Raw genomic sequence first — 19,210 nt, forward strand, 5'->3', positions numbered from 1 at the left:
TCACCGTTCAGCAAATACCTGTGTAGAAGCACAGCGCTAGCAGATACGACCGTTTCTCGATGTTTTCTAACTCAGGGAACAAGTTGCACACTTCTGAGATGCATTTGGGCAACTTTGTCAGAAATGAGTTTTTTGCCTAAAGAGACATGCCTATTTGCGCCGTAGTACAGATTCTGAGTATTTAACTGGGCTTGATGAAATCAGCATTTCTCTTGCTTCCCTGTGCGTAGGGAAGCTCAGTTTTAGTCACAGTAGCTCCCACAAGTGTCTCTCAGTGTGTTCCCGTTTCCTTAGAAACACTGTATTTGCTGGGAGAAAAGTGAGTTACTGTGCGCTTTCACCGTTCAGCAAATACATGTGTAGAAGCACAGCGCTAGCAGAAACGAACGTTTCTCGACGTTTTCTAACTCAGGGAACAAGTTGCACACTTCTGAGATGCATTTGGGCAACTTTGTCAGAAATGAGTTTTTTGCCTAAAGAGACATGCCTATTTGCGCAGTAGTACAGATTCTGAGTATGTAACAGGGCTTGATGAAATCAGCATTTCTCTTGCTTTTCTGTGCGTAGGGATGCTCAGTTTTAGTCACAGTAGCTCCCACAAGTGTCTCCTCAGTGTGTTCCCATTTCCTTAGAAACAGTGTATTTGCTGGGAGAAAAGTGCATTACTGTGTGCTTTCACCGTTCAGCAAATACATGTGTAGAAGCACAGCGCTAGCAGAAACGACAATTTCTCGACGTTTTCAAACTCAGGGAACAAGTTGCACACTTCTGAGATGCATTTGGGCAACTTTGTCAGAAATGAGTTTTTTGCCTAAAGAGACATGCCTATTTGCGCAGTAGTACAGATTCTGAGTATGTAACTGGGCTTGATGAAATCAGCATTTCTCTTGCTTCCCTGTGCATAGGGAAGCTCAGTTTTAGTCACAGTAGCTCCCACAAGTGTCTCCTCAGTGTGTTCCCGTTTCCTTAGAAACAGTGTATTTGCTGGGAGAAAAGTGAATTACTGTGCGCTTTCACCGTTCAGCAAATACCTGTGTAGAAGCACAGCGCTAGCAGAAACGACCGTTTCTCGACGTTTTCTAACTCAGGGAACAAGTTGCACACTTCTGAGATGCATTTGTGCAACTTTGTCAGAAATGAGTTTTTTGCCTACAGAGACATGCCTATTTGCCCAGTAGTACAGATTCTGAGTATGTAACTGGGCTTGATGAAATCAGCATTTCTCTTGCTTCCCTGTGCGTAGGGAAGCTCAGTTTTAGTCACAGTAGCTCCCACAAGTGTCTCCTCAGTGTGTTCCCATTTCCTTAGAAACAGTGTATTTGCTGGGAGAAAAGTGCATTACTGTGTGCTTTCACCGTTCAGCAAATACCTGTGTAGAAGCACAGCGCTAGCAGATACGACCGTTTCTCGATGTTTTCTAACTCAGGGAACAAGTTGCACACTTCTGAGATGCATTTGGGCAACTTTGTCAGAAATGAGGTTTTGCCTAAAGAGACGTGCCTATTTGCGCAGTAGAACAGATTCTGAGTATGTAACTGGGCTTGATGAAATCAGCATTTCTCTTGCTTCCCTGTGCGTAAAAAAGCTCAGTTTTAGTCACTGTAGCTCCCACAAGTGTCTCCTCAGTGTGTTCCCATTTCCTTAGAAACAGTGTATTTGCTGGAAGAAAACTGCATGACTGTGCGCTTTCACCGTTCAGCAAATACATGTGTAGAAGCACAGTGCTAGCAGAAACGACCGTTTCTCGTCGTTTTCTAACTGAGGGAATATGTTGCACACTTCTGAGATGCATTTGGGCAACTTTGTCAGAAATCAGTTTTTTGCCTAAAGAGACGTGCCTGTTTGCGCAGTACTACAGATTCTGAGTATGTATCTGGGCTTGATGAAATCAGCATTTCTCTTGCTTCCCTGTGCGTAGGGAAGCTAAGTTTTAGTCACAGTAGCTCACACAAGTGTCTCCTCAGTGTGTTCCCATTTCCTTAGAAACAGTGTATTTGCTGGGAGAAAAGTGCATTACTGTGCGCTTTCACCGTTCAGCAAATACATGTGTAGAAGCACAGCGCTAGCAGAAACGACCGTTTCTCGTCGTTTTCTAACTCAGGGAACAAGTTGCACACTTCTGAGATGCATTTGGGCAACTTTGTCAGAAATGAGTTTTTTGCCTAAAGAGACATGCCTATTTGCGCAGTAGTACAGATTCTGAGTATGTAACTGGGCTTGATGAAATCAGCATTTCTCTTGCTTCCCTGTGCGTAGGGAAGCTCAGTTTTAGTCACAGTAGCTCCCACAAGTGTCTCCTCAGTGTGTTCCCATTTCCTTAGAAACAGTGTATTTGCTGGGAGAAAAGTGCATGACTGTGCGCTTTCACCGTTCAGCAAATACATGTGTAGAAGCACAGCGCTAGCAGAAACGATCGTTTCTCGACGTTTTCTAACTCCGGGAACAAATTGCACACTTCTGAGATGCATTTGGGCAACTTTGTCAGAAATGAGTTTTTGCCTAAAGAGAGACGTGCTTTAGAACGCACTTGTTTTGCCTATTTGCTGAGTAGTACAGATTCTGAGTATGTAACTGGGCTTGATGAAATCAGCATTTCTCTTGCTTCCCTGTGCGTTGGGAGGCTCAGTTTTAGTCACAGTAGCTCCCACAAGTGTCTCCTCAGTGTGTTCCCATTTCCTTAGAAACAGTGTATTTGCTGGGAGAGAAGTGCATTACGGTGCGCTTTCACCGTTCAGCAAATACATGTGTAGAAGCACAGCGCTATCAGAAACGACCGTTTCTCGACGTTTTCTAACTCAGGGAACAAGTTGCACACTTCTGAGATGCATTTGGGCAACTTTGTCAGAAATGAGTTTTTTGCCTAAAGAGACATGCCTATTTGCGCTGTAGTATAGATTCTGAGTATGTAACTGGGCTTGATGAAATCAGCATTTCTCTTGCTTCCCTGTGCGTAGGGAAGCTCAGTTTTAGTCACAGTAGCTCCCACAAGTGTCTCCTCAGTGTGTTCCCTTTTCCATAGAAACAGTGTAATTGCTGGGAGAAAAGTGCATTACTGTGCACTTTCACCGTTCAGCAAATACATGTGTAGAAGCACAGCGCTAGCAGAAACGACCGTTTCTCGACGTTTTCTAACTCAGGGAACAAGTTGCACACTTCTGAGATGCATTTGGGCAACTTTGTCAGAAATGAGTTTTTTGCCTAAAGAGACATGCCTATTTGCGCAGTAGTACAGATTCTGAGTATGTAACAGGGCTTGATGAAATCAGCATTTCTCTTGCTTTTCTGTGCGTAGGGATGCTCAGTTTTAGTCACAGTAGCTCCCACAAGTGTCTCCTCAGTGTGTTCCCATTTCCTTAGAAACAGTGTATTTGCTGGGAGAAAAGTGCATTACTGTGTGCTTTCACCGTTCAGCAAATACATGTGTAGAAGCACAGTGCTAGCAGAAACGACAATTTCTCGACGTTTTCAAACTCAGGGAACAAGTTGCACACTTCTGAGATGCATTTGGGCAACTTTGTCAGAAATGAGTTTTTTGCCTAAAGAGACATGCCTATTTGCGCAGTAGTACAGATTCTGAGTATGTAACTGGGCTTGATGAAATCAGCATTTCTCTTCCTTCCCTGTGCATAGGGAAGCTCAGTTTTAGTCACAGTAGCTCCCACAAGTGTCTCCTCAGTGTGTTCCCGTTTCCTTAGAAACAGTGTATTTGCTGGGAGAAAAGTGAATTACTGTGCGCTTTCACCGTTCAGCAAATACCTGTGTAGAAGCACAGCGCTAGCAGAAACGACCGTTTCTCGACGTTTTCTAACTCAGGGAACAAGTTGCACACTTCTGAGATGCATTTGTGCAACTTTGTCAGAAATGAGTTTTTTGCCTACAGAGACATGCCTATTTGCCCAGTAGTACAGATTCTGAGTATGTAACTGGGCTTGATGAAATCAGCATTTCTCTTGCTTCCCTGTGCGTAGGGAAGCTCAGTTTTAGTCACAGTAGCTCCCACAAGTGTCTCCTCAGTGTGTTCCCATTTCCTTAGAAACAGTGTATTTGCTGGGAGAAAAGTGCATTACTGTGTGCTTTCACCGTTCAGCAAATACCTGTGTAGAAGCACAGCGCTAGCAGATACGACCGTTTCTCGATGTTTTCTAACTCAGGGAACAAGTTGCACACTTCTGAGATGCATTTGGGCAACTTTGTCAGAAATGAGTTTTTTGCCTAAAGAGACATGCCTATTTGCGCCGTAGTACAGATTCTGAGTATTTAACTGGGCTTGATGAAATCAGCATTTCTCTTGCTTCCCTGTGCGTAGGGAAGCTCAGTTTTAGTCACAGTAGCTCCCACAAGTGTCTCTCAGTGTGTTCCCGTTTCCTTAGAAACACTGTATTTGCTGGGAGAAAAGTGAGTTACTGTGCGCTTTCACCGTTCAGCAAATACATGTGTAGAAGCACAGCGCTAGCAGAAACGAACGTTTCTCGACGTTTTCTAACTCAGGGAACAAGTTGCACACTTCTGAGATGCATTTGGGCAACTTTGTCAGAAATGAGTTTTTTGCCTAAAGAGACATGCCTATTTGCGCAGTAGTACAGATTCTGAGTATGTAACAGGGCTTGATGAAATCAGCATTTCTCTTGCTTTTCTGTGCGTAGGGATGCTCAGTTTTAGTCACAGTAGCTCCCACAAGTGTCTCCTCAGTGTGTTCCCATTTCCTTAGAAACAGTGTATTTGCTGGGAGAAAAGTGCATTACTGTGTGCTTTCACCGTTCAGCAAATACATGTGTAGAAGCACAGCGCTAGCAGAAACGACAATTTCTCGACGTTTTCAAACTCAGGGAACAAGTTGCACACTTCTGAGATGCATTTGGGCAACTTTGTCAGAAATGAGTTTTTTGCCTAAAGAGACATGCCTATTTGCGCAGTAGTACAGATTCTGAGTATGTAACTGGGCTTGATGAAATCAGCATTTCTCTTGCTTCCCTGTGCATAGGGAAGCTCAGTTTTAGTCACAGTAGCTCCCACAAGTGTCTCCTCAGTGTGTTCCCGTTTCCTTAGAAACAGTGTATTTGCTGGGAGAAAAGTGAATTACTGTGCGCTTTCACCGTTCAGCAAATACCTGTGTAGAAGCACAGCGCTAGCAGAAACGACCGTTTCTCGACGTTTTCTAACTCAGGGAACAAGTTGCACACTTCTGAGATGCATTTGTGCAACTTTGTCAGAAATGAGTTTTTTGCCTACAGAGACATGCCTATTTGCCCAGTAGTACAGATTCTGAGTATGTAACTGGGCTTGATGAAATCAGCATTTCTCTTGCTTCCCTGTGCGTAGGGAAGCTCAGTTTTAGTCACAGTAGCTCCCACAAGTGTCTCCTCAGTGTGTTCCCATTTCCTTAGAAACAGTGTATTTGCTGGGAGAAAAGTGCATTACTGTGTGCTTTCACCGTTCAGCAAATACCTGTGTAGAAGCACAGCGCTAGCAGATACGACCGTTTCTCGATGTTTTCTAACTCAGGGAACAAGTTGCACACTTCTGAGATGCATTTGGGCAACTTTGTCAGAAATGAGGTTTTGCCTAAAGAGACGTGCCTATTTGCGCAGTAGAACAGATTCTGAGTATGTAACTGGGCTTGATGAAATCAGCATTTCTCTTGCTTCCCTGTGCGTAAAAAAGCTCAGTTTTAGTCACTGTAGCTCCCACAAGTGTCTCCTCAGTGTGTTCCCATTTCCTTAGAAACAGTGTATTTGCTGGAAGAAAACTGCATGACTGTGCGCTTTCACCGTTCAGCAAATACATGTGTAGAAGCACAGTGCTAGCAGAAACGACCGTTTCTCGTCGTTTTCTAACTGAGGGAATATGTTGCACACTTCTGAGATGCATTTGGGCAACTTTGTCAGAAATCAGTTTTTTGCCTAAAGAGACGTGCCTGTTTGCGCAGTACTACAGATTCTGAGTATGTATCTGGGCTTGATGAAATCAGCATTTCTCTTGCTTCCCTGTGCGTAGGGAAGCTAAGTTTTAGTCACAGTAGCTCCCACAAGTGTCTCCTCAGTGTGTTCCCATTTCCTTAGAAACAGTGTATTTGCTGGGAGAAAAGTGCATTACTGTGCGCTTTCACCGTTCAGCAAATACATGTGTAGAAGCACAGCGCTAGCAGAAACGACCGTTTCTCGTCGTTTTCTAACTCAGGGAACAAGTTGCACACTTCTGAGATGCATTTGGGCAACTTTGTCAGAAATGAGTTTTTTGCCTAAAGAGACATGCCTATTTGCGCAGTAGTACAGATTCTGAGTATGTAACTGGGCTTGATGAAATCAGCATTTCTCTTGCTTCCCTGTGCGTAGGGAAGCTCAGTTTTAGTCACAGTAGCTCCCACAAGTGTCTCCTCAGTGTGTTCCCATTTCCTTAGAAACAGTGTATTTGCTGGGAGAAAAGTGCATGACTGTGCGCTTTCACCGTTCAGCAAATACATGTGTAGAAGCACAGCGCTAGCAGAAACGATCGTTTCTCGACGTTTTCTAACTCCGGGAACAAATTGCACACTTCTGAGATGCATTTGGGCAACTTTGTCAGAAATGAGTTTTTGCCTAAAGAGAGACGTGCTTTAGAACGCACTTGTTTTGCCTATTTGCTGAGTAGTACAGATTCTGAGTATGTAACTGGGCTTGATGAAATCAGCATTTCTCTTGCTTCCCTGTGCGTTGGGAGGCTCAGTTTTAGTCACAGTAGCTCCCACAAGTGTCTCCTCAGTGTGTTCCCATTTCCTTAGAAACAGTGTATTTGCTGGGAGAGAAGTGCATTACGGTGCGCTTTCACCGTTCAGCAAATACATGTGTAGAAGCACAGCGCTATCAGAAACGACCGTTTCTCGACGTTTTCTAACTCAGGGAACAAGTTGCACACTTCTGAGATGCATTTGGGCAACTTTGTCAGAAATGAGTTTTTTGCCTAAAGAGACATGCCTATTTGCGCTGTAGTATAGATTCTGAGTATGTAACTGGGCTTGATGAAATCAGCATTTCTCTTGCTTCCCTGTGCGTAGGGAAGCTCAGTTTTAGTCACAGTAGCTCCCACAAGTGTCTCCTCAGTGTGTTCCCTTTTCCATAGAAACAGTGTAATTGCTGGGAGAAAAGTGCATTACTGTGCACTTTCACCGTTCAGCAAATACATGTGTAGAAGCACAGCGCTAGCAGAAACGACCGTTTCTCGACGTTTTCTAACTCAGGGAACAAGTTGCACACTTCTGAGATGCATTTGGGCAACTTTGTCAGAAATGAGTTTTTTGCCTAAAGAGACATGCCTATTTGCGCAGTAGTACAGATTCTGAGTATGTAACAGGGCTTGATGAAATCAGCATTTCTCTTGCTTTTCTGTGCGTAGGGATGCTCAGTTTTAGTCACAGTAGCTCCCACAAGTGTCTCCTCAGTGTGTTCCCATTTCCTTAGAAACAGTGTATTTGCTGGGAGAAAAGTGCATTACTGTGTGCTTTCACCGTTCAGCAAATACATGTGTAGAAGCACAGCGCTAGCAGAAACGACAATTTCTCGACGTTTTCAAACTCAGGGAACAAGTTGCACACTTCTGAGATGCATTTGGGCAACTTTGTCAGAAATGAGTTTTTTGCCTAAAGAGACATGCCTATTTGCGCAGTAGTACAGATTCTGAGTATGTAACTGGGCTTGATGAAATCAGCATTTCTCTTGCTTCCCTGTGCATAGGGAAGCTCAGTTTTAGTCACAGTAGCTCCCACAAGTGTCTCCTCAGTGTGTTCCCGTTTCCTTAGAAACAGTGTATTTGCTGGGAGAAAAGTGAATTACTGTGCGCTTTCACCGTTCAGCAAATACCTGTGTAGAAGCACAGCGCTAGCAGAAACGACCGTTTCTCGACGTTTTCTAACTCAGGGAACAAGTTGCACACTTCTGAGATGCATTTGTGCAACTTTGTCAGAAATGAGTTTTTTGCCTACAGAGACATGCCTATTTGCCCAGTAGTACAGATTCTGAGTATGTAACTGGGCTTGATGAAATCAGCATTTCTCTTGCTTCCCTGTGCGTAGGGAAGCTCAGTTTTAGTCACAGTAGCTCCCACAAGTGTCTCCTCAGTGTGTTCCCATTTCCTTAGAAACAGTGTATTTGCTGGGAGAAAAGTGCATTACTGTGTGCTTTCACCGTTCAGCAAATACCTGTGTAGAAGCACAGCGCTAGCAGATACGACCGTTTCTCGATGTTTTCTAACTCAGGGAACAAGTTGCACACTTCTGAGATGCATTTGGGCAACTTTGTCAGAAATGAGGTTTTGCCTAAAGAGACGTGCCTATTTGCGCAGTAGAACAGATTCTGAGTATGTAACTGGGCTTGATGAAATCAGCATTTCTCTTGCTTCCCTGTGCGTAAAAAAGCTCAGTTTTAGTCACTGTAGCTCCCACAAGTGTCTCCTCAGTGTGTTCCCATTTCCTTAGAAACAGTGTATTTGCTGGAAGAAAACTGCATGACTGTGCGCTTTCACCGTTCAGCAAATACATGTGTAGAAGCACAGTGCTAGCAGAAACGACCGTTTCTCGTCGTTTTCTAACTGAGGGAATATGTTGCACACTTCTGAGATGCATTTGGGCAACTTTGTCAGAAATCAGTTTTTTGCCTAAAGAGACGTACCTGTTTGCGCAGTACTACAGATTCTGAGTATGTATCTGGGCTTGATGAAATCAGCATTTCTCTTGCTTCCCTGTGCGTAGGGAAGCTAAGTTTTAGTCACAGTAGCTCACACAAGTGTCTCCTCAGTGTGTTCCCATTTCCTTAGAAACAGTGTATTTGCTGGGAGAAAAGTGCATTACTGTGCGCTTTCACCGTTCAGCAAATACATGTGTAGAAGCACAGCGCTAGCAGAAACGACCGTTTCTCGTCGTTTTCTAACTCAGGGAACAAGTTGCACACTTCTGAGATGCATTTGGGCAACTTTGTCAGAAATGAGTTTTTTGCCTAAAGAGACATGCCTATTTGCGCAGTAGTACAGATTCTGAGTATGTAACTGGGCTTGATGAAATCAGCATTTCTCTTGCTTCCCTGTGCGTAGGGAAGCTCAGTTTTAGTCACAGTAGCTTCCACAAGTGTCTCCTCAGTGTGTTCCCATTTCCTTAGAAACAGTGTATTTGCTGGGAGAAAAGTGCATGACTGTGCGCTTTCACCGTTCAGCAAATACATGTGTAGAAGCACAGCGCTAGCAGAAACGATCGTTTCTCGACGTTTTCTAACTCCGGGAACAAATTGCACACTTCTGAGATGCATTTGGGCAACTTTGTCAGAAATGAGTTTTTGCCTAAAGAGAGACGTGCTTTAGAACGCACTTGTTTTGCCTATTTGCTGAGTAGTACAGATTCTGAGTATGTAACTGGGCTTGATGAAATCAGCATTTCTCTTGCTTCCCTGTGCGTTGGGAGGCTCAGTTTTAGTCACAGTAGCTCCCACAAGTGTCTCCTCAGTGTGTTCCCATTTCCTTAGAAACAGTGTATTTGCTGGGAGAGAAGTGCATTACGGTGCGCTTTCACCGTTCAGCAAATACATGTGTAGAAGCACAGCGCTATCAGAAACGACCGTTTCTCGACGTTTTCTAACTCAGGGAACAAGTTGCACACTTCTGAGATGCATTTGGGCAACTTTGTCAGAAATGAGTTTTTTGCCTAAAGAGACATGCCTATTTGCGCTGTAGTATAGATTCTGAGTATGTAACTGGGCTTGATGAAATCAGCATTTCTCTTGCTTCCCTGTGCGTAGGGAAGCTCAGTTTTAGTCACAGTAGCTCCCACAAGTGTCTCCTCAGTGTGTTCCCTTTTCCATAGAAACAGTGTAATTGCTGGGAGAAAAGTGCATTACTGTGCACTTTCACCGTTCAGCAAATACATGTGTAGAAGCACAGCGCTAGCAGAAACGACCGTTTCTCGACGTTTTCTAACTCAGGGAACAAGTTGCACACTTCTGAGATGCATTTGGGCAACTTTGTCAGAAATGAGTTTTTTGCCTAAAGAGACATGCCTATTTGCGCAGTAGTACAGATTCTGAGTATGTAACAGGGCTTGATGAAATCAGCATTTCTCTTGCTTTTCTGTGCGTAGGGATGCTCAGTTTTAGTCACAGTAGCTCCCACAAGTGTCTCCTCAGTGTGTTCCCATTTCCTTAGAAACAGTGTATTTGCTGGGAGAAAAGTGCATTACTGTGTGCTTTCACCGTTCAGCAAATACATGTGTAGAAGCACAGCGCTAGCAGAAACGACAATTTCTCGACGTTTTCAAACTCAGGGAACAAGTTGCACACTTCTGAGATGCATTTGGGCAACTTTGTCAGAAATGAGTTTTTTGCCTAAAGAGACATGCCTATTTGCGCAGTAGTACAGATTCTGAGTATGTAACTGGGCTTGATGAAATCAGCATTTCTCTTCCTTCCCTGTGCATAGGGAAGCTCAGTTTTAGTCACAGTAGCTCCCACAAGTGTCTCCTCAGTGTGTTCCCGTTTCCTTAGAAACAGTGTATTTGCTGGGAGAAAAGTGAATTACTGTGCGCTTTCACCGTTCAGCAAATACCTGTGTAGAAGCACAGCGCTAGCAGAAACGACCGTTTCTCGACGTTTTCTAACTCAGGGAACAAGTTGCACACTTCTGAGATGCATTTGTGCAACTTTGTCAGAAATGAGTTTTTTGCCTACAGAGACATGCCTATTTGCCCAGTAGTACAGATTCTGAGTATGTAACTGGGCTTGATGAAATCAGCATTTCTCTTGCTTCCCTGTGCGTAGGGAAGCTCAGTTTTAGTCACAGTAGCTCCCACAAGTGTCTCCTCAGTGTGTTCCCATTTCCTTAGAAACAGTGTATTTGCTGGGAGAAAAGTGCATTACTGTGTGCTTTCACCGTTCAGCAAATACCTGTGTAGAAGCACAGCGCTAGCAGATACGACCGTTTCTCGATGTTTTCTAACTCAGGGAACAAGTTGCACACTTCTGAGATGCATTTGGGCAACTTTGTCAGAAATGAGTTTTTTGCCTAAAGAGACATGCCTATTTGCGCCGTAGTACAGATTCTGAGTATTTAACTGGGCTTGATGAAATCAGCATTTCTCTTGCTTCCCTGTGCGTAGGGAAGCTCAGTTTTAGTCACAGTAGCTCCCACAAGTGTCTCTCAGTGTGTTCCCGTTTCCTTAGAAACACTGTATTTGCTGGGAGAAAAGTGAGTTACTGTGCGCTTTCACCGTTCAGCAAATACATGTGTAGAAGCACAGCGCTAGCAGAAACGAACGTTTCTCGACGTTTTCTAACTCAGGGAACAAGTTGCACACTTCTGAGATGCATTTGGGCAACTTTGTCAGAAATGAGTTTTTTGCCTAAAGAGACATGCCTATTTGCGCAGTAGTACAGATTCTGAGTATGTAACTGGGCTTGATGAAATCAGCATTTCTCTTGCTTCCCTGTGCGTAGAGAAGCTCAGTTTTAGTCACAGTAGCTCCCACAAGTGTCTCCTCAGTGTGTTCCCATTTCCTTAGAAACAGTGTATTTGCTGGGAGAAAAGTGCATTACTGTGAGCTTTCACCGTTCAGCAAATATATGTGTAGAAGCACAGCGCTAGCAGATACGATCGTTTCTCGACGTTTTCTAACTCCCGGAACAAGTTGCACACTTCTGAGATGCATTTGGGCAAATTTGTCAGAAATGAGTTTTTTGCCTAAAGAGACATGCCTATTTGCGCAGTAGTACAGATTCTGAGTATGTAAATGGGCTTGATGAAATCAGCATTTCTCTTGCTTCCCTTTGCGTAAAAAAGCTCAGTTTTAGTCACTGTATCTCCCACAAGTGTCTCCTCAGTGTGTTCCCGTTTCCTTAGAAACAGTGTATTTGCTGGGAGAAAAGTGCATTACTGTGCGCTTTCCCCGTTCAGCAAATACATGTGTAGAAGCACAGCGCTAGCAGAAACGAACGTTTCTCGACGTTTTCTAACTCAGGGAACAAGTTGCACACTTCTGAGATGCATTTGGGCAACTTTGTCAGAAATGAGTTTTTTGCCTAAAGAGACATGCCTATTTGCGCAGTAGTAGAGATTCTGAGTATGTAACTGGTCTTGATGAAATCAGCATTTCTCTTGCTTCCCTGTGCATAGGGAAGCTCAGTTTTATTCACTGTAGCTCCCACAAGTGTCTCCTCAGTGTGTTCCCATTTCCTTAGAAACAGTGTATTTGCTGGGAGAAAAGTGCATTACTGTGCGCTTTCACCGTTCAGCAAATACATGTGTAGAAGCACAGCGCTAGCAGCAACGAACGTTTCTCGACGTTTTCTAACTCAGGGAACACGTTGCACACTTCTGAGATGCCTTTGGGCAACTTTGTCAGAAATGAGTTTTTTGCCTAAAGAGACATGCCTATTTGCGCAGTAGTACAGATTCTGAGTATGTAACTGGGCTTGATGAAATCAGCATTTCCCTTGCTTCCCTGTGCGTAAAAAAGCTCAGTTTTAGTCACTGTAGCTCCCACAAGTGTCTTCTCAGTGTGTTCCCATTTCCTTAGAAACAGTGTATTTGCTGGGAGAAAAGTGCATTACTGTGTGCTTTCACCGTTCAGCAAATACATGTGTAGAAGCACAGCGCTAGCAGAAACGACAATTTCTCGACGTTTTCAAACTCAGGGAACAAGTTGCACACTTCTGAGATGCATTTGGGCAACTTTGTCAGAAATGAGTTTTTTGCCTAAAGAGACATGCCTATTTGCGCAGTAGTACAGATTCTGAGTATGTAACTGGGCTTGATGAAATCAGCATTTCTCTGGCTTCCCTGTGCATAGGGAAGCTCAGTTTTAGTCACAGTAGCTCCCACAAGTGTCTCCTCAGTGTGTTCCCGTTTCCTTAGAAACAGTGTATTTGCTGGGAGAAAAGTGAATTACTGTGCGCTTTCACCGTTCAGCAAATACCTGTGTAGAAGTACAGGGCTAGCAAAAACGACCGTTTCTCGACGTTTTCTAACTCAGGGAACAAGTTGCACACTTCTGAGATGCATTTGGGCAACTTTGTCAGAAATGAGTTTTTTGCCTAAAGAGACATGCCTATTTGCGCAGTAGTACAGATTCTTAGTATGTAACTGGGCTTGATGAAATCAGCATTTCTCTTGCTTCCCTGTGCGTAGGGAAGCTCAGTTTTAGTCACAGTAGCTCCCACAAGTGTCTCCTCAGTGTGTTCCCATTTCCTTAGAAACAGTGTATTTGCTGGGAGAAAAGTGCTTTACTGTGCGCTTTCACCGTTCAGCAAATACATGTGTAGAAGCACAGCGCTAGCAGAAACGAACGTTTCTCGACGTTTTCTAACTCAGGGAACAAGTTGCACACTTCTGAGATGTATTTGGGCAACTTTGTCAGAAATGAGTGTTTTGCCTAAAGAGAAATGCATATTTGCGCAGTAGTACAGATTCTGAGTATGTAACTGGGCTTGATGAAATCAGCATTTCTCTTGCTTCCCTGTGCGTACAGAAGCTCAGTTTTAGTCACAGTAGCTCCGACAAGTGTCTCCTCAGTGTGTTCCCATTTCCTTAGAAACAGTGTATTTGCTGGGAGAAAAGTGCATTACTGTGCGCTTTCACCGTTCAGCAAATACCTGTGTAGAAGCACAGCGCTACCAGAAACGACCGTTTCTCGATGTTTTCTAACTCAGGGAACAAGTTGCACACATCTGAGATGCATTTGGGCAACTTTGTCAGAAATGAGTTTTTTGCCTACAGAGACATGCCTATTTGGGCAGTAGTACAGATTCTGAGTATGTAACTGGGCTTGATGAAATCAGCATTTCTCTTGCTTCCCTGGGCGTAGGGAAGCTCAGTTTTAGTCACAGTAGCTCCCACAAGTGTCTCCTCAGTGTGTTCCCATTTCCTTAGAAACAGTGTATTTGCTGGGAGAAAAGTACATTACTGTGCGCTTTCACTGTTCAGCAAATACATGTGTAGAAGCACAGCGCTAGCAGAAACGAACTTTTCTCGACGTTTTCTAACTCAGGGAACAAGTTGCACACTTCTGAGATGCATTTGGGCAACTTTTCAGAAATGAGTTTTTTGCCTAGAGAGACATGCCTATTTAAATGCGCAGTAGTACAGATTTTGAGTATCTAACTGGGCTTGATGAAATCAGCATATCTCTTGCTTCCCTGTGCGTAGGGAATCTCAGTTTTAGTCACTGTAGCTCCCACAAGTGTTTCCTCAGTGTGTTCCCATTTCCTTAGAAACAGTGTATTTGCTAGGAGAAAAGTATATTACTGTGCGCTTTCACTGTTCAGCAAATACATGTGTAGAAGCACAGCGCTAGCAGATACGACCGTTTCTCGACGTTTTCTAACTCAGGGAACAAGTTGCACACTTCTGAGATGCATTTGGGCAACTTTGTCAGAAATGAGTTTTTTGCCTAAAGAGACATGCCTATTTGCGCAGTAGTACAGATTCTGAGTATGTAATTGAGCTTGATGAAATCAGCATTTCTCTTGCTTCCCTGTGCGTAGGGAAGCTCAGTTTTAGTCACAGTAGCTCCCACAAGTGTCTCCTCAGTGTGTTCCCATTTCCTTAGAAACAGTGTATTTGCTGGGAGAAAAGTGCATTACTGTGCGCTTTCACCGTTCAGCAAATACATGTGTAGAAGCACAGCGCTAGCAGAAACGAACGTTTCTCGACGTTTTCTAACTCAGGGAACATGTTGCACACTTCTGAGATGCATTTGGGCAACTTTGTCAGAAATGAGTTTTTTGCCTACAGAGACATGCCTATTTGCGCAGTAGTACAGATTCTGAGTATGTAACTGGGCTTGATGAAATCAGCATTTCTCTTGCTTCCCTGTGCGTAGGGAAGCTCAGTTTTAGTCACTGTAGCTCCCACAAGTGTCTCCTCAGTGTGTTCCCATTTCCTTAGAAACAGTGTATTTGCTGGGAGAAGAGTGCATTACTGTGCGCTTTCACCGTTCAGCAAATACATGTGTAGAAGCACAGCGCTAGCAGAAACGAACGTTTCTCGACGTTTTCTAACTCAGGGAACAAGTTGCACACTTCTGAGATGCATTTGGGCAACTTTGTCAGAAATGAGTTTTTTGCCTAAAGAGACATGCCTATTTGCGCAGTAGTACAGATTCTGTGTATGTAACTGGGCTTGACGAAATCTGCATTTCTATTGCTTCCCTGTGCGTAGGGAAGCTCAGTTTTAGTCACAGTTGCTCCCACAAGTGTCTCCTCAGTGTGTTCCCATTTCCTTAGAAACAGTGTATTTGCTGGGAGAAAAGTGCATTACTGTGCGCTTTCACCGTTCAGCAAATACATGTGTAGAAGCACAGCGCTAGCAGAAACGAACGTTTCTCGACGTTTTCTAACTCAGGGAACAAGTTGCACACTTCTGAGATGCATTTGGGCAACTTTGTCAGAAATGAGTTTTTTGCCTAAAGAGACATGCCTATTTGCGCAGTAGTACAGATTCTGAGTATGTAATTGAGCTTGATGAAATCAGCATTTCTCTTGCTTCCCTGTGCGTAGGGAAGCTCAGTTTTAGTCACAGTAGCTCCCACAAGTGTCTCCTCAGTGTGTTCCCAGTTCCTTAGAAACAGTGTATTTGCTGGGAGAAAAGTGCATTACTGTGCGCTTTCACCGTTCAGCAAATACATGTGTAGAAGCACAGCGCTAGCAGATACGAACGTTTCTCGACCTTTTCTAACTCAGTGAACAAGTTGCACACTTCTGAGATGCATTTGGGCAACTATGTGAGAAATGAGTTTTTTGCCTAAAGAGACATGCCTATTTGCGCAGTAGTACAGATTCTGAGTATGTAACTGGGCTTGATGAAATCAGCATTTCTCTTGCTTCCCTGTGCGTAGGGAAGCTCAGTTTTAGTCACGGTAGCTCCCACAAGTGTCTCCTCACTGTGTTCCCATTTCCTTAGAAACAGTGTATTTGCTGGGAGAAAAGTGCATTACTGTGCGCTTTCACCGTTCAGCAAATACATGTGTAGAAGCACAGCGCTAGCAGATACGACCGTTTCTCGACGTTTTCTAACTCAGGGAACAAGTTGCACACTTCTGAGATGCATTTGGGCAACTTTGTCAGAATGAATTTCTTGCCTAAAGAGACATGCCTATTTGCGCAGTAGTACAGATTCTGAGTATGTAACTGGGCTTGATGAAATCTGCATTTCTCTTGCTTCCCTGTGCGTAGGGAAGCTCAGTTTTAGTCACAGTAGCTCCCACAAGTGTCTCCTCATTGTGTTCCCATTTCCTTAGAAACAGTGTATTTGCTGGGAGAAAAGTGCATTACTGTGTGCTTTCACCGTTCAGCAAATACATGTGTAGAAGCACAGAGCTAGCAGAAACGACCGTTTCTCGACGTTTTCTAACTCAGGGAACAAGTTGCACACTTCTGAGATGCATTTGCGCAACTTTGTCAGAAATGAGTTTTTTGCCTAAAGAGACATGCCTATTTTAGCAGTAGTACAGATTCTGAGTATTTAACTGGGCTTGATGAAATCAGCATTTCTCTTGCTTCCCTGTGCGTAGGGAAGCTCAGTTTTAGTCACAGTAGCTCCCACAAGTGTCTCCTCAGTGTTTTCCCATTTCCTTAGAAACAGGGTATTTGCTGGGAGAAAAGTGCATTACTGTTCGCTTTCACCGTTCAGCAAATACATGTGTAGAAGCACAGAGCTAGCAGAAACGACGGTTTCTTGACGTTTTTTAACTCAGGGAACAAGTTGCAAACTTCTGAGATGCATTTGGGCAACTTTGTCAGAAATGAGTTTTTTGCCTAAAGAGACATGCCTATTTGCGCAGTAGTACAGATTCTGAGTATGTAACTGGGCTTGATGAAATCAGCATTTCTCTTGCTTCCCTGTGCTTAGGGAATCTCAGTTTTAGTCACAGTAGCTCCCACAAGTGTCTCCTCAGTGTGTTCCCATTTCCTTAGAAACAGTGTATTTCCTGGGAGAAATGTGCATTACTGTGCGCTTTCACCGTTCAGCAAATACATGTGTAGAAGCACAGCGCTAGCAGAAACTTACGTTTCTCGACGTTTTCTAACTCAGGGAACACGTTGCACACTTCTGAGATGCATTTGGGCAACTTTGTCAGAAATGAGTTTTTTGCCTAAAGAGACATGCCTATTTGCGCAGTAGTACAGATTCTGAGTATGTAAATGGGCTTGATGAAATCAGCATTTCTCTTGCTTCCCTGTGCGTAGGGAAGCTCAGTTTTAGTCACTGTAGCTCCCACAAGTGTCTCCTCAGTGTGTTCCCATTTCCTTAGAAACAGTGTATTTGCTGAGAGAAAAGTGCTTTACTGTGCGCTTTCACCGTTCAGCAAATACATGTGTAGAAGCACAGCGCTAGCAGATACGACCGTTTCTCGACGTTTTCTAACTCAGGGAACAAGTTGCACACTTCTGAGATGCATTTGGGCAACTTTGTCAGAAATGAGTTTTTTGCCTAAAGAGACATGCCTATTTGCGCCGTAGTACAGATTCTGAATATGTAACTGGGCTTGATGAAATCAGCATTTCTCTTGCTTCCCTGTGCGTAGGGAAGCTCAGTTTTAGTCACAGTAGCTCCCACAAGTGTCTCCTCAGTGTGTTCCCATTTCCTTAGAAACAGTGTATTTGCTGGGAGAAAAGTGCATTACTGTGCGCTTTCACCGTTCAGCAAATACATGTGTAGAAGCACAGTGCTAGCAGAAACTAACGTTTCTCGATGTTTTCTAACTCAGGGAACAAGTTGCACACTTCTGAGATGCATTTGGGCAACTTTGTCAGAAATTAGTTTTTTGCCTACAGAGACATGCCTATTTGCGCAGTAGTACACATTCTGAGTATGTAACTGGGCTTGACGAAATCTGCATTTCTATTGCTTCCCTGTGCGTAGGGAAGCTCAGTTTTAGTCACTGTAGCTCCCACAAGTGTCTCCTCAGTGTGTTCCCATTTCCTTAGAAACTGTATTTGCTGGGAGAAAAGTGCATTACTGTGCGCTTTCACCGTTCAGCAAATACATGTGTAGAAGCACAGCGCTAGCAGAAACGAACGTTTCTCGACGTTTTCTAACTCGGGGAACAAGTTGCACACTTCTGAGATGCATTTGGGCAACTTTGTCAGAAATGAGTTTTTTGCCTACAGAGACATGCCTATTTGCGCAGTAGTACAGATTCTGAGTATGTAACTGGGCTTGATGAAATCAGCATTTCTCTTGCTTCCCTGTGCGTAGGGAAGCTCAGTTTTAGTCACTGTAGCTCCCACAAGTGTCTCCTCAGTGTGTTCCCATTTCCTTAGAAACAGTGTATTTGCTGGGAGAAAAGTGCATTACTGTGCGCTTTCACCGTTCAGCAAATACATGTGTAGAAGCACAGCGCTGGCAGAAAAGACCGTTTCTCGACGTTTTCTAACTCAGGGAACAAGTTGCACACTTCTGAGATGCATTTGGGCAGCTTTGTCAGAAATGAGTTTTTTGCCTAAAGAGACATGCCTATTTGCGCAGTAGTACAGATTCTGAGTATGTAAATGGGCTTGATGAAATCAGCATTTCTCTTGCTTCCCTGTGCGTAGGGAAGCTCAGTTTTAGTCACTGTAGCTCCCACAAGTGTCTCCTCAGTGTGTTCCCATTTCCTTAGAAACAGTGTATTTGCTGGGAGAAAAGTGCATTACTGTGCGCTTTCACCGTTCAGCAAATACATGTGTAGAAGCACAGCGCTAGCAGATACGACCGTTTCTCGACGTTTTCTAACTCAGGGAACAAGTTACACACTTCTGAGATGCATTTGGGCAACTTTGTCAGAAATGAGTTTTTTGCCTAAAGAGACATGCCTATTTGCGCCGTAGTACAGATTCTGAATATGTAACTGGGCTTGATGAAATCAGCATTTCTCTTGCTTCCCTGTGCGTAGGGAAGCTCAGTTTTAGTCACAGTAGCTCCCACAAGTGTCTCCTCACTGTGTTCCCATTTCCTTAGAAACAGTGTATTTGCTGGGAGAAAAGTGCATTACTGTGAGCTTTCACCGTTCAGCAAATACATGTGTAGAAGCACAGTGCTAGCAGAAACTAACGTTTCTCGACGTTTTCTAACTCAGGGAACAAGTTGCACACTTCTGAGATGCATTTGGGCAACTTTGTCAGAAATGAGTTTTTTGCCTAAAGAGACATGCCTATTTGCGCCGTAGTACAGATTCTGAGTATGTAACTGGGCTTGATGAAATCAGCATTTCTCTTGCTTCCCT

This window comes from Acomys minous (assembly GCF_964271855.1).
Source record: "Acomys minous genome assembly, contig: SUPER_13_unloc_1, whole genome shotgun sequence".
Taxonomy (NCBI): Eukaryota; Metazoa; Chordata; class Mammalia; order Rodentia; family Muridae; genus Acomys; species Acomys minous.